We start from the raw sequence: 15,642 nt of genomic DNA, 5'->3' as shown, positions 1-15,642 counted from the left end.
ATTAATGAGGGACTTCGCTGGTGGCACAGTGGTTAAAAATCTGCCTGCCAATGCAGGGGACGCGGGTTCAATCCCTGGTCCAGGAAGATCCCACTGCTGCGGAGCAACTAAGCCCGTGAACCGCATCTACTGAGCCTGCACTCTAGAGCCCGTGAGCCACAACTACTGAAGCCTGCAAACCTAGAGCCCGTGCTCCGCAACAAGAGAAGCCACCGCAATGAGAAGCCTGCGCACCGCAACGATGAGTAGCCCCCGCTCAACACAACTAGAGAAAGCCCGCGCCCAGCAACGAAGACCCAATGCAGCCAAAAGTAAATACATTAATTAATTTTAAAAAATTAATGAAAGCCAGAATGGAGTAGGCACAGAAAAACAGGGACGAGAAACCATGTAGCCAAGATGAAGGAAAGAAGTTTCTGCAATGCCTGACTATGCTTTCTGTGATTGGGTCATGTGAGAATCTTCTGTATCCTGATTATGAGCTTTTTATTTAGGTTGAATTTATCTGATTTTCTACCCCCTAACTAAGACTAGTACCTAGCCAACCCTGAAGAGAGGGTCTGTGAAGGGTACTGAAGGAAGTAATGCCTCAGCTTAGTCTTCTCAAAGAAATAAGAGATGATGTTTTGGGCAGAGGAGACAGCATGTAGAAGCACAGTAAAGCAGAGTACACTGAAGGATCTCTCAGAACTTCTGATGGCTAAAGCATGGGATATATGATTGAAGGGAAGAGAGGTGAGGCCAGAGAAGGAAACATATCTCTAAGGGCCTTTAATACCCCAGTAAGGAGTCTGAAGTCCAACCTCACTCCCCCATCCCACCCACACCCTGAGGTTATAAACTATGGTCCTGCACCAAAATGTTGAGCTAAGAAAGTTTTTCCATTTTTTAAATGGTCAGTGGGTAGGGAAGAAGAAGCAACAGAGACTATATGTGACCCCCATAAAGCCTAAAAATCTTACTATATGCCTCTTTAAAGAAAAAGTTTGCTTAATCCTGCTGTAAAAACTGGAAAGATTTTAAATAGGTGAATTAGATAATCAAAGGGGCATTTTTGCAACATCTCTAATGGAAGTGTGGAGGATGGATTGGTGAGAGTAACACTATGCATAAGAAAACCAGTACACGTTACTACTAGATTCAGGAAAGAGAATGATGGTTTATACTCAAGCAGTGCCAGTCAAAATCAGAGGAAAGGACAAGTTACGGAAAAACATGTTCTTATGATAAGGCTTCTAATCCTTAACACTGTCTGCAGACCCTTGTGTGGACTGACCTCTGACACCCACCCCAGTCTTAATGATACCTTGATCTCTTGGCTGTAGTTAGGCAGCTCCCTCTCTCAGCCTAGAGTGCTCTTACTTCCCACTCATCTGTTCCTTTCTTAGTTAATACCACTCACCTCTGATCTTCCTCCATCCACTATCCCCCTACCCTGAAATTCGGATGTCTCATTTACTTATTCAGTCAATAAATATTTATCGAGCACATGCAAGAGGGTAGGAGTTAATCCTTACAAAATCCTAGGAGAGTTGGGACTTTCATATTGGAACTCTTTGCTACAGAGGGCTCCCTAGTCAGACAAGTTTAGGACCCTCTGAGTTAAACAAAATTACATACTTTTATGTAGTCTTCAGTGTGCTTTTACATGCTGATATGCACTGTAGCTCCAAAAGGATATTTCCAAATTTGCTGAACCTTAGGAATTTCTTTTACTAAACATTATCAATATGGTAGGACAACTAGCATTCTGAGGATTACCGTATGGAAACACCTCTTGAACTTAATAATATTTGAGAGACAATCACAAAATGAGAGACAATCACAAAGTAAAAGACCACTTTTGCAGCAAAAGCTTAAAATTTCTTACCTTTCTAGCTGGTGGGCCATGAGCTTTATTTACTCTTCTGCCAGGAATCCCTCAACTCCAGTCAAGTAAGCAGTGCTTCTCAAGTTTCCATCTAAGTATCCCTAGGGCAAAGGAGAAGCAGAAAAGAGCAAATTCATTACTCTGCAAAATCTAAATAACTCCAGGAACTTCCCTGGTGGCGCAGTGGTTAAGAATCCGCCAGCCAATGCAGGGGACATGGGTTCGAGCCCTGGTCTGGGAAGATCCCACATGCGGTGGAGCAACTAAGCCCGGGTGCCACAACTACTGAGCCCGCCTGCTGCAACTACTGAAACCCATGTGCCTAGAGCCCGTGCTCTGCAACGAGAGAAGCCATGGCAATGAGAAGCCCACGCAGTGCAATGAACACAACCAGAGAAAGCCCACACGCAGCAACGAAGACCCAACACAGCCAAAAATAAATAAATAAATTTAAATAAATAACTCCACTACAAAAATTTGTAAATGTTTATTTTATATTTTAAAATGCATGTGTATTTTGCCTTCTATTCCATTATTTTTTAGTATAAAAATTAAGGTTCCCTGCAAAATCTTTAATGCTCCAGGAAGATGTTTACCTTGTGGCCTCCCAAAACTCCTGGCACACTGCCACCTATCAGATGTGTAACAGTTTCAAAGATGGAAGCACGGCAATGGAATCTTGGTGAAAAGGGAAAAATAAAACTTTTTAATATAACAGAAGGAAGAGGTAGTCACAGCTGATCCGCGAAACGGCAGCGCTGAATCTTGAGCGTCAAAATTCTTAAGAGTGAAGGTTAATGGCTCTTCTTGTGCCAGTGTGCTTCACACAACTGTTTATGTGCTTCTTATTTGGAAATGACTTTTTTATGCCTGTATCAGTTAGGATTAGGTTCAGCTGTGAGAAAACTCAAAATAACAATGGCTTAAATGAATCAGAAGTTTATTTCTCTCACAAGAACACAGGCAGTCCAGAACCATGATCATTGGGAACCCAGGCTCCTTCTGTCTTGTTGTTCTTCCATCCTCAACATGTGGCGTCCCCTTCACAGTCTAAAATAACTGCTCAAGGTCTAGCCATCACATCAATGGCAGGAAGGAAAATGGTGAGATGAGAGATAGCCTCCCTTTACTGATTTACTTTTCAGAAATCTTACAGGAAACTTCTATTCTGGCCAGAACTTAAATCACATGGCCATAGCTAGCAAGGAAGCTGAGAAATACATTCTTTATTTCACCACATGCTTGGAAAAAAAAACTGGAGCATCTACAATAAGGAAAAAGAAGAGAATGAATATTGGTGGACAATTAGTTGTTTCTGTCATCATATGCAGCTCATTCTAAAATGTAAGATGGTTGGATATCTTGTAGAGATGTCTTATCAGTCCACTGAAGGGAGCTTTCAAAGGCAGAAACTCCTGCCAGTGGCCAAGGAGCAAGACCAATGTTAATAAGGACTTCTCTAAATATGCAAGACCAATCTGTAGGTGACAGAGGAAGAAGAAAAACTATCTGAAGACCAGAGTAACAATATAAGAGTAAAGCAACAACCTAAATAGTTGTAGTTTAGGAGGATAAACTCACTAGGCAGTCCACAAAACTTAGGAATGATTACATGGGACCGTTAGGTAAGTAATGGAGTGCCTAAGGTGAGATTGGGTAAGAACTTGGCAGAAAGTTCAGTTACCAATTGCATTAGGAAAAGGCAGCTATCCCAGGAGCAAGATGTTAAAGGGAAAGTTGACCTTCCCTTACCTGAGGGCTGAGCTCCCATGCATGAGGGCCAAGTAGGAACTTGGAGATTTCCTTATTGCACAGACTGTTGAAAAGAAGAGTTGCACTTTACCTTGAATAAGGTTGGCCAAAACAGCCTTAATATGTTTAAAACTTTTGATGCAAATACCAAAAGCTATAAGGACTCTCATTTCAAAATTGGCAACGAAATTGTTTTATATACAGACTGTTCCTTAAAGGAAAAGGGACCAGAACAGGGCATTTAGCTAGACAAATGTAAATTTGGGACTATGAATGGAGCAGCAATCCAAAGGACAAATGGCTCTGTGGGATAACTGTACTTCCTACTGAAAATAATCCACATATAAGTGGATCCATGCAGTTCAAACCCATGTTGTTTAAGGATCAACTGTACTTATAAAAGAATGGTGTATCTTGAAAAGCCAGAAATTACATTTTTTTCAACTATCTAAACTTATGAAGAAATATTTTAGGAATCAACTTAGAAATGTGCAAGAGTACATAGTTTATCAAATTTCTTTTCAGGAGTATATATATGAGTGTACTAGGCAGAATGGCCCCCCAAAAATGTCCACACCCCAATCCCTGGAACTTATGAATAGGTTATGTTACATAGCAAAATGGACTTTGCAGATGTAAAAATCATCACAGATTCTAAAATAGGAAGATTATCCTGGGTTATCCAGATGGCCAATCTAATCACATGAGCCAGTAAGAGTGAAGAACTTTCTCTGTCAGAGAGCTTTTGGCAGTAGCAGAAGTCAGAGATAAGCATGAGAGAGACTTTACCTGACATTACTGGAGGGGGCAGCACTGAAAGCATTTCAACTTCTATGAGTGAAGATTAGCCCTGGCTGACAGCAAGGAAAGAAGGACCTCAGTCTTAAAACTGTATGCAGTCAACAATCCAAATGAACTGGGAAATGGATTCTTCCTCAGAGACTCCGAAAAGAAAGAAAGAATGCAGCTCTGCTAACATACTGATTTTGGCTTAGTAAGACCTTATGTAGTGGGCCCAGCTGAGCCCACCTGGACTTCTGACAAACAAAAACTATGAGATAAATTTGGGTTGTTTTATGATGCAAAGTATGTAGTGATTTGTGAAACAGGAATAGAAAATAAAGTAAGCAAAAATGCTAATGTACTCAGGAGGACAGGCTTGTAGCCCAAGGAACCGCACAGATTCAGAGTTTTCTCTGTGCTCTAATTTCCTTCTCATATCTTGGTAAGTGCCACAAAATGCCAAGAAATGATCCTAGAGCTCACACTAGGAAGAGCAATATGGTCATAATGACGAACTTAAACCTAAGAAATTGAAAACCTGTAGCTATAAGCCAGTAGGAATTCATTCCCCTTTGAGTTTCTAAATTAGGAAAAATTTAAATGGTATGATTTCACCTCCTATCCTCTCCAGGAAGAAAAAATATACTAGTTTCAGGATTGTCAAAAATAATAATTGAGGGCTTCCCTGGTGGTGCAGTGGTTGAGAGTCCGCCTGCTGATGCAGGGGGCGCGGGTTCGTGCCCCGGTCGGGGAGGATCCCACATGCTGCGGAGCGGCTGGGCCCGTGAGCCATGGCCGCTGAGCCTGCGTGTCCGGAGCCTGTGATCCGCAACGGGAGAGGCCACAACAGTGAAAGGCCCACGTACCCCACACACACACACACACACACACACACACACACACACACACACACACACACACACACACACACACACACACACACACACACACACACACACACACACACACACACAAATAATAATAATAGAAAACAATACTGTATATGTAAAATATATCAAGTACAGTGCATGGCACTCATATAGTATCTATTCAGTTTATTAGAAGTTTTACTGTATTTTGACTTTAAATGTACATTTTCCTAATATTTAATTAATCTAAATCTTACTACCTTCTTTATTTTTAAAGCCAGAAGCTGAGCACTACATAGTTTAACTTTTAGACAGAAGATTTTTACATTAATCTTTAACCCGTGAATTTGATGTTATCCCATAAGGTTATTCGGTATATAATGTTTTACTTCATCAATGTAAGAAAGTGAGAAAAATATAAGTTCCGCTTTAATGAGGAAAGCAGCAGTTTTTAATTGTTCGCTACTCACAGGAGACACGACAGATGTTCTTCATACATATCACAACTCCCAAGAATATACCAAAGTTTTGATGATATTCCTCAAAGTTGATGGGATACATGAAGAGCATCACAGACTTTTCTCAATACTGTATTCATGAAAGTACACTACGAGTGCAGTTGGCCCTCCGGATTCAACAAACCTCAGATCAAAAATATTTGGGGGGGCGGGGGGCTTCCCTGGTGGCACAGTGGTTGAGAGTCCTGCGCTCCGCAACGGGAGAGGCCGCAGCGGTGAGAGGCCCGCGTACTGCAAAAAAAAAAAAAATATATATATATATATATATATATATATATATATATATATTTGGGGGGAAGAAATTCCAGAAAGTTCCAAAAAGCAAATCTTGTATTTGCCTCCTGCCTGGCAACTATTTACAAAGCATTTACATTGTATTAGGTATCATAAGTAATGTAGAGACGATTTAAAGAATATGGGAGGGCTTCCCTGGTGGCGCAGTGGTTGAGAGTCCACCTGCCAATGCAGGGGACACGGGTTCGTGCCCCGGTCCGGGAAGATCCCACATGCCGCGGAGCGGCTGGGCCCGTGAGCCATGGCCGCTGAGCCTGCGCGTCCGGAGCCTGTCCTCCGAAACGGGAGAGGCCACAATAGTGAGAGGCCGCGTACAGCAAAAAAAAAAAAAAAAAAAAAAAAAAAGAATATGGGAGGATGTACTTAGGTTATATGCAAATACAGTGCCATTTTATATAAGGGACTTGAGCATCAACAGATTTTGGTATCTGCAGTGGATCCTGGAACCGAACCCCACAGATACCAAGGGATGACTGTATGTGAATAGTGAAATCAGCCCAATATATCAAAATATTATTTAATAATATCAGTAGTCCAATTTTTAAGTCAAACTTCATTTTTTCACGTGAGTCTTGATTATTCCCAGACCTTTAATTCCTAGGTGAATTAAGGTAAGCAAGTTCTTGTTTTATAGTTTAAAATTACAACAGAACATTAGAAATATATAAATACACAGAATTTACAGATTAATGGTTATGAATATGAACAGTGCTAATGAAAGTTTTTACTAATAACATCATTTTAGATTTGGTAATCATATCAGCTATACAAAACAGTGTCCATAGCATTAATTTTGCTCAAGGTAGATGTATAAAATGTACCTATTGATCATTGCTTTTCCTCACTAAAAACTTATCTTTGTAAAAGTAATATAGAAACTCACAGCTCACCAAGAATTACAATAATTCACAATCACCGCTTAGGAGTACATCAATAATTTCTCATCATGAAGAAGGCAATAAGATACAGATTATGTACAATTCCCATTACAACACTAGTAAGCTTACCTCCCCCCACACCATGCAAAGTACATCAAAATTCAGGTAAATGAAAGAGATATTACCTCAGAAGTAACCCTCAATCCAACATCCACACTTCAACAATCATTAAAACCTATCTTACAATGATAAAAGATATTAGTGACTCTCAACACCATGACTGAGAAATGATGCTATACTTATATTAAATAATTAGTAAAGAAATCAAAAGAACAAACATTACAAGTATGATGTTTTAATTTAATCATCTCTTCCACTATAGAGAGGAAGAAATGAAAGGTCTCACAGAAATGTTTATAGTGGGATTGGTGGAGCAGAAGAAAATGACAACTGGAATGCATGCAAATCACAGTATCATGACTTTACCATCTCAAAATGTGGATATGCTATACTGCACGAGTTTTATATAGAAAAAGTCTCACTTGGGAAGAAGGGATGTATATGGAACAAAAACTACAAGCTATTCTCTCACATGGATTTATGAAAATTCTGAGGTAGTATTATAAGTTCCACCACAAATTGTAAGTTCCTAGGGAAAACTCAACATTATTGCCAAAGCTACCAAATAGATGACTGCTGTACTGTCTTCAAGCCACACCACATGCATGCCTGTTGGGGTTGTGATGGATTATTATTATTTTTGAATTAACTTTAACAATTATAATTACCATACCATATACTGAGTACTCATTAAGTTCCTGACACTGTTTCAAGCATTGTATATACGTTAAATATTTGAATGTTCACAACAAGACTATGAGTTAAGTATTATCTTTAAAGATAAGGAAACTGAGGCACAGAGAAGTTATATGATTTGCCCAAGGTGACCCAGATAATAAGTGGTAGACTCATGACAACCTGATTAGTAACTACCCTATGACATTGATTATATACTTACAATGAGCCAGAAGATAATACTGAGGAAACAAAAACACAGTCAATTTGGCTGTAACATACACATTCCTTATTTGAAGGGTTACCTATATGGAATGTCATTATGAAGTTTAATAATTCACAAATGTATAGTTCAGAAAGAAGCTCTTATATTAAAACAAACTAGCATAAGACATCCAATGTGTAAACTATGTAAAACTGCAGAAAATTTAAGGATTATTGCTACTTGGATGTCAAAAGTTTCAGTAATCTTTAAGAGAAATAAAATCAGTGAAATGACAGAAAATATGAAATATACATATCTGTCCCAGCACACAGATCACTGGCAGACAAATAACTACAGACTGATATAGTCAACTAAATAAAACTTCTAAATAATGTCACTTACATTAATAATTCCTGGGCTTCCCTGGTGGCGCAGTGGTTGAGAGTCCGCCTGCTGATGCAGGGGGCGCGGGTTCGTGCCTGGGTCCAGGAGGATCCCACATGCCGCGGAGCGGCTGGGCCCGTGAGCCATGGCCGCTGAGCCTGCGCGTCCGGAGCCTGTGCTCCGCAACGGGAGAGGCCACAACGGTGAGAGGCCCGCATAGCGCGCAAAAAAAAAAAATAATAATTCCTAGCTAAGTAATCCTACTTTTTTTAATAAGCACAACTCCAAAGTTGGTAAAATTATGACAAAGTTGATGCAGTAACATTCTGATGACAGTGTAAACTTGCTCAACTCTTTGGGGAGGCAAAAATTTGGCAACTGTAGAAACATTTATATCCTTTGACCTAGAATCTCAATAGAGATTGGTATCTACAGAAATAATTCAAAATAAAAGATCTATGCACAGAGATGCTTAATTCAATGTTAAAACAGGCAGAAACTGAAAGTTATTTTCCTGTTGGACCTTTAAAATCGAGGCAATTTTAGGAACTTCCCTGGTGGCACAGTGGTTAAGAATCTGCCTGCCAATGCACGGGACACGGGTTCAAGCCCTGGTCTGAGAAGATCTCACATGCCGGGGAGCAACTAATTCCATGTGTCACAACTACTGAGCCCACGTGCCACAACTACTGAAGCCCGCGCACCTAGAGCCCGTGCTCCGCAACAAGTGAAGCCACCTCAATGAGAAGCCCGCGCCCTGCAAAGAAGAGTAGCGCCCGCTCTCTTCAGCAACTACAGAAAGCCCGCGTGCAGCAAGGAAGACCCAACGCAGCCAAAAATAAATAAATAAACAAACAAATCAATAAAAAACAAACACCTATGTTCTAAATTACCACAATATTATAGTTTAAATAATTAAAAACTTAATGGCAGTAGCATCCTCTCAGAACAAGATTAAACATGTCTTAGGAAAGCAGCATACACAGCACGGTAAATTTGGAATATTCTTACTAACTATTTTACAAAGATTAGGATTCAATTATCAATGACCTTAAAGACCCATGAACTTTTTTGTTTCTTGATCTGAAGAAGGGCATCTCTATTTTTGAACACACTTTACGACGATGTTCCTGCAGTTTTGAAAAGTGTTTACAGTGGATTTTTCAAGTCACTGTAACAAATTTAAATTTAATTACAAAATATCATTGCTATTGCATTTGTCTTTCAGGGCACTTAACCGTACTGGGATGACTTTTTAACAAGCTTCTCACCTTCACAGTTTTGGTACAACAGACCAAGCATATAGGCTTTCCGATTATGCCTAGAAAAACTATTACTGGCAGTGGTTATAAATTTCTTCAGATAGGACAAAAAACGTGCTCAGAGGAACAGTTTTTGATCTGATTTCAAATATAGACATTAAATTTATTTACTGTTACTATCTCCAAAATTTTAAATTCCTAAGAAATTGTAACTTTCACATAATAATTTACAGATTAGTAAACAGGCCTAAGGTCCATCAGGAGTAACCCCTTTTACTCCATCATATTCACAATAGTTTTGCTCTTGGCCTGACCAGTTTTAAAACTCTTCATTAAACAAAGACAATTTTATACCACTTAAAGGCACAAAAATAGTCCCCATCTCTTCCGTCCTCTGCCTCCTTCTAGCGTCAGTTCAACCAGCGAACACAGAAAACACACTCTCGGCTCTGGTCCCCAAGATATCAATTAAAAAAAAAAAAACACAGGTGATTTCCCTACAGAACGTTTGCAGTCCACCCAGGAAGGTTAAAAAAAAAAAAAAGGGGGTAAAATACCAGAATCAATCTGCACCCGCACCTCAGCCCCGCCCCATCTGAAAAAGTGGGGGGTGGCGGGAGTGTGAAGGGGCAGAAAGGACAGAAAAGGCCGAGACTTCCAGCTCCCAGGTTCTGCATACCATTTGTTCCATCAGCTCCCACCGCAGCCAGAGACCCTGACCCTGTTTTCTGCCGCGCCTCCTGATCCTCCCCCTCGCCACCATCACATACAGTTCCCAACCACTGAGTGGGGAGACCAGAGCCGGCCCTCTTCCTGTTCAACCCAAGGACTGAAGGGGGCTCTCCTTGCACCCTCGGCAAATCCGACGTGTGCCCCAGGGATCTCCAAACTGACCAGACAAGGGGACGATATAGCAGGGGGAGGGGTCTAAGAGGAGCCGTTATTCCTTTTTCCTCCTCGTCAGGAAAGCGCGCGAGCGGGGAGGGGCCGGAACAACAAATGCCAGTTACCTAACAGTCCGGCCTGTTCGGCCGGGCTTCCGAAGCCGACGCCGCGCGGGCCGCTAAAGCTGCAGCACAGCCACAGCCGCCCCGAGGGCCAGGCACGGGCAGGAGCGCCCGAGGTGATGGGAAGAGGGGGGTGGGGACTATGGTGAGCGACGTCGCCATGTTAGTGCCTTCTTTCTCTGTATCCCTACAGTCTCCAGTCCTGCGGCCCTCTCCTCATCACTACTCACCTTTCCAGGTCACTAGTTCATGCTTCTTTCGGTCGCTGGGGAGACCCGAGCTCAGCGGTGTTTACAAACCACCCCTGGAGGAAAGGACTGAACCGCACTTTAAAGGCCACGGGCTCCCACAGGCTTCCGTCCTCTCTCGCGAGATCGGACTGACAACCCTTCTCTCCGCCCCCCTCCCGACATCCCTCCTTTCTTCTCGCGCCCCTCCTCTCCACGCACACGCCCCTTCTTGCCTTCCTTCTGACAGAGCGCCTCCGGATCAGGTGGTTCAGTCAGGCTTAAGGAAGGGGGCGGGAACCAAAGAATACTCGGGCGCTGGTTATTGGATACAGAACCCGAAGGGCGGGAAGCAGTTCTGGAGGGGGCGGGACCAGGGAGTTAGTAGAGTGGCGTCTCTGTACCCGGGAGCTGCGGAAGGCTGTGATTGGCAGCCGGCTGGAGGTGGGCGCGAGTGTAGGGCGCTGGAGCAGGTGGATGTTGAGGTCGCGTGAGGAGGTTGATGGTGTGCAGGGAGGAAAGGTGAACTCTGGGAAGGCTGCCGGTGGCGGGAGAGAAAGCAGGAGGAATCCTCTGAGCCCAGCTCCGGAAACCTGGTATTTCCGTTGCTGTCATTTCCCGGCCCTTGGTAGGGAGGAGGGTAAAGCGTAGGGAGGCGCGCACTGAAACCCACCTTCCGGCTGCACTGAAGCCTGAGAAGGAGAGCTTCGGTTTAGAAGCCGCGGAGTTTGCTGGAAATTACCCCCTAAGCCCCCTACGCGCCTGAAACGGGGAAGCAAGATGTCAGTTCCGAAATAAATGAAATAAGCCTTTACCATGAATGGAGTTTGTTCGAATTTTACTAAGCTGTAGCTGGAACTGATTCCTCCGGCTCTCAGCGCCCAGTAGTGTATGATGTTAGCATACAATTATGTTCTAAGTAACTTACTAAAAGGAAATACAGTGCCTTCCACTATATCTCCCTAACTTAAAATAGTGCAAGAGGAAAATCCTCCATATTATGGTGTATCCTATTTTATCAATTTTCCTTTACTTAGCAGTTATAGATAAAAAATATCAATTTTAGTAGAGAGAATTCCAAACCTTTAAAACATCAGCAACTCCGTATTAACACTTGAGAGGACCAAAGGACACCAAATTAATACGGCGTAGAAATAGCACTCTTTCCGTAATACTGTCCTACTGCTTAATAGGCCGATGCAATGCCTAGGAAATAACTGTCAAGCTTTGAAAGTAGCTGTTTAAAAAGAATGCGGGGCGGGGGAGCGAATCATTTGATTAACATAAAGGACAAAAAAGACCGTATTTATTGCTCTTCAGTTGACACAGATACATTCCTACAAACAAAGAGAAGTGCTGAAAATATTTCTTAATGTTGTTCTATGATTCTCTTTACAACTTAAATGTTTCGAATGTTAAAGGTAGGGATATTGATTGTTCAATAAATACACCCTAGCGCCCTTGAAAAGTATGATGGGGACCCTGCGAAAATTTGCATTAATTTTTTTTTAAAAAAGCACGTTTTTTTCAGTGCCTTGTTTTCCACTTATTAAGTGATTATTTCTAGTCTATAGCAAAATTATGTATTAAGTTTACATATGAACATTAAATGCACTCAAACGTTATCTCCAAACTCAAATGAAACTGAAATTGTTGTTAGATTGTGGGGCATAGTATTTGAGAGTTATATGAACCTACAGTTCAATAATGGTATCTGCCATAAAAGTGACATTGTAATGGCACTGGACCTTTTAGCAGGTTTCTGGCCTCTATACATGTATGTGAGCCAACTCACCCCTTTTAAAACTAATTTCATTACTCAAGAGCCCTGAAAGAAGCCAAATTGACACTGTTTATGCCTCAAGTTAAAATGAAAGTACCATCTCTACATAACATTAGTAACATTGTAGTAGTGTTAGTGTAGTGTAGCACTGATTATTAAAACCTCAGCAGTTCAGATTACTGATGATGAACATGGTGATGGACAAAACGTGTGACTGACAGATCACAGATTGCTCGGTCTAGAATATATTCACTAAAATGTGCGCAAATGAGTTATAAATGTCATGGCATTTCAAAGTAGATAGGCCTTTTTTTTTTTGCGGTACGCGGGCCTCTCACTGTTGTGGCCTCTCCCGTTGCAGAGCACAGGCTCCAGACGCGCAGGCTCAGCAGCCATGGCTCACGGGCCCAGCCGCTCCGCAGCATGTGGGATCTTCCCGGACCGGGGCACGAACCCGCGTCCCCTGCGTCAGCAGGCGGACTCTCAACCACTGCGCCACCAGGGAAGCCCTCTCTCTTCAAAATTTAAGCTCCTTTGAGAAAGAAGCTCTAAGTTACAAAACATATAAGAGGAGATAGAGTACTTAAATCATTTGGGAGAAAGAAGTACAGATTCTTGCCGAGAACCTGTGCCAATTTTTAGAGATTATAAACAGATTGATAGCTGAAAGGATATGACCTAGGGAGACAGGTTACCCTCAATTTACAAAATTGACATTTCTATTGATTGGTAAGTGCGATGTGTATTGCAGCCTGTTTTCTCACTGACAGATTAGACCAGTGGTTCTCAAACTTTTTGACTTTGGGACCCTACACCTGATAACAACATCTTAACATAAATAACACTTTGGGGAAAAATAATTATATTTTCTAAAACAAAAACAGAAGAATGACATTGTTTTCATGTTTGCAAATCGTTATGTCATGGCTTAGTAGAAGATAGTTGCATTATTGTATCTGCTTCTGCATTTGATCTGCTGCAATATGTTTTGGTTGAAGTGTATGATGAAAATCTAGCCTCACAGAACTATGTAAATGGAAAAGGGAGGACCTCATGAACTCCCTGAAAGGCTCTTGGGGCCCTCAGAATTCTCAGACCACACTTTAAGAATCACTGGATTAGCAGTACATTGCAATAGGGAAGAGGAAACAAGTCTTCCAATGAACCAGTTGACAGCTTTTTGAAAGATAAGGAGTCTGAGTCATGACATGCCGGGAATCATAGTATTCTGGTAGTACTTCTTTGAGAAGCACTGTAAACTTTGAGTTTTATGTATATACAGATCACCTGGGTTCCTTGTTAAAATTCAGATTCTGATTCAAAAGATCTGATGCGAGGCTACAGAACCTATAGTTCTAACAAGCTCCCAGGTGATGCCAATGGTGCTGATCCATGGACATCACTTTGAGTAGCAATGCTCTAGTAAATTATGATATACACATCACCAGAAAACCTACAGGAGAATGCACAAGTAAGCTTGTGTGTGTGTGTGTGTGTGTGTGTGTGTGTGTGTGAGGGAAGTGTAGGATAGGGATAGGTGGAGGAAAGAGAGAAGTATAAATAAATGCATGCTATCTACCAATACTTTTTAAAAAACTATTTAAAAGATACTATCGTTTTTTATAAATCCTATACTATGACAAATTTTCACTACTACTTGTCAACCAACAAAGCAAACTAAGGCATAATGTTGCTATGTTTGTTGAGGCAGAGGAGAATGGTATTAGATCTGAAAAAAAATAATTTTTTCCCCTAATAATGTAAAGGATTGGGCAAGTAATTGATGAACTATGTGTTAGAGTCTTAAGTCCATAGTATTAGCAGTAGAGCAACAGCATGAAATTATGCAATTTATATATGCTCAGCATGTAGAGAATTCAACAACTCATTTATAATTTCATGTGTAGAAATCATATTTTAAAAGGCTTTGTGAGGATAGTACTGCAATAATACAAACTTCTCCTTAACATGCAAAACAAACCATATTGGCTAAAATTATCAAACACAATTTTGCGGTACGCGGGACTCTCACTGTTGTGGCCTCTCCCGCTGCAGAGCACAGGCTCCAGACGTGCAGGCTCAGCAGCCATGGCTCACAGGCCTAGCTGCTCCGCGACATGTGGGATCTTCCCGGACCAGGGCATGAACCCGTATCCCCTGCATCGGCAGGCGGACTCTCAACCACTGCGCCACCAGGGAAGCCTATCAAACAGACTTTAAAACTTGCAGTAGAAGCATGAGATAGTTTATTTGGTTATTAAATGTTATTTCCCATTTCTCTACAATCTCTCCTTAAACTTAACTTCAAGGACATTAATTTCTACCCAACTTTAGCCGCTTAACAACTTGATCACAAAATTTGGTCATTCCTTGGACCTACCTTACTTCTAAGATCTGAACTCTGAAATTTAAAAAAGTTGTCTAGTTTTTGGTGCTTACTGAAATGGATCTTCAACCTTATTGCAACCTCTGAGCCCTTGATCCCCTCTCTTTTAAAAAAATTTTGATAAAATACACACAAAATTTACCATCTTGACCATTTTAAGTGTACATTTCAGTCATATTATAATAAATATATTCATAATGTTGTGCAACCATCACCACCATCCATCTCCATAACTCTTCTCATCTAGTAAACTAAAACTCTATACCCATTAAACTATAGCTGCCCGTCCCCCTCATTTCCCCCACCTCAGCCCCTAGCAACCACAATTCTATCTTTTGTCTCCATGATTTTGACTACTCTAAGTACCTCATATAAGTGAAAACATATGGTGTTTGTCTTTTTGTGACAGGCTTATTTCACTTAGCATAATGTCCTCAGGGTTCATCTGCAGTGTAGCATGTGTCAGAATTTCCTTCTTTTCAAGGCTGAAAAATATTCCACTGTATGTATATACCACATTTTGTTTATCCATTCATCCATCGATGACACTTGGGTTGCCATTTTAGCTATCGTGAACAACGTTGCTATGACTATGGGTGTACAAGTATCTCTTCAAGACCTTGCTTTCG

At 41.3% G+C, this 15,642-nt stretch overlaps 1 protein-coding gene across 9 annotated transcripts in view; it reads right to left on the bottom strand.

Moving 5' to 3' along the window:
• The window catches only part of ATF2 (activating transcription factor 2), an 87,381-nt gene extending 76,399 nt beyond the window's left edge, over nucleotides 1-10,982 (bottom strand). For 7 of the 9 annotated variants that reach the window (XR_009541152.1, XR_009541153.1, XM_060152602.1 and 4 more), the window contains exons 1-2: nucleotides 10,848-10,982; nucleotides 1,871-1,971 (exon numbers count right to left, since the gene is read on the bottom strand). The gene's annotated coding sequence lies outside the window, so the exon portion shown is untranslated. Of the gene's footprint in view, nucleotides 1-1,870; nucleotides 1,972-2,466; nucleotides 2,549-10,847 lie in introns of all 9 variants that reach the window. The other 2 variants (XM_060152603.1, XM_060152601.1) reach the window with 1 other exon arrangement.
• Between the last annotated feature and the right edge of the window lie 4,660 nt (nucleotides 10,983-15,642).

Source organism: Lagenorhynchus albirostris, chromosome 6, assembly GCF_949774975.1.
Source record: "Lagenorhynchus albirostris chromosome 6, mLagAlb1.1, whole genome shotgun sequence".
NCBI lineage: Eukaryota > Metazoa > Chordata > Mammalia > Artiodactyla > Delphinidae > Lagenorhynchus > Lagenorhynchus albirostris.
Note: the sequence above shows the minus strand (reverse complement) of the source record. Positions and strands in the feature narration are given on the sequence as shown.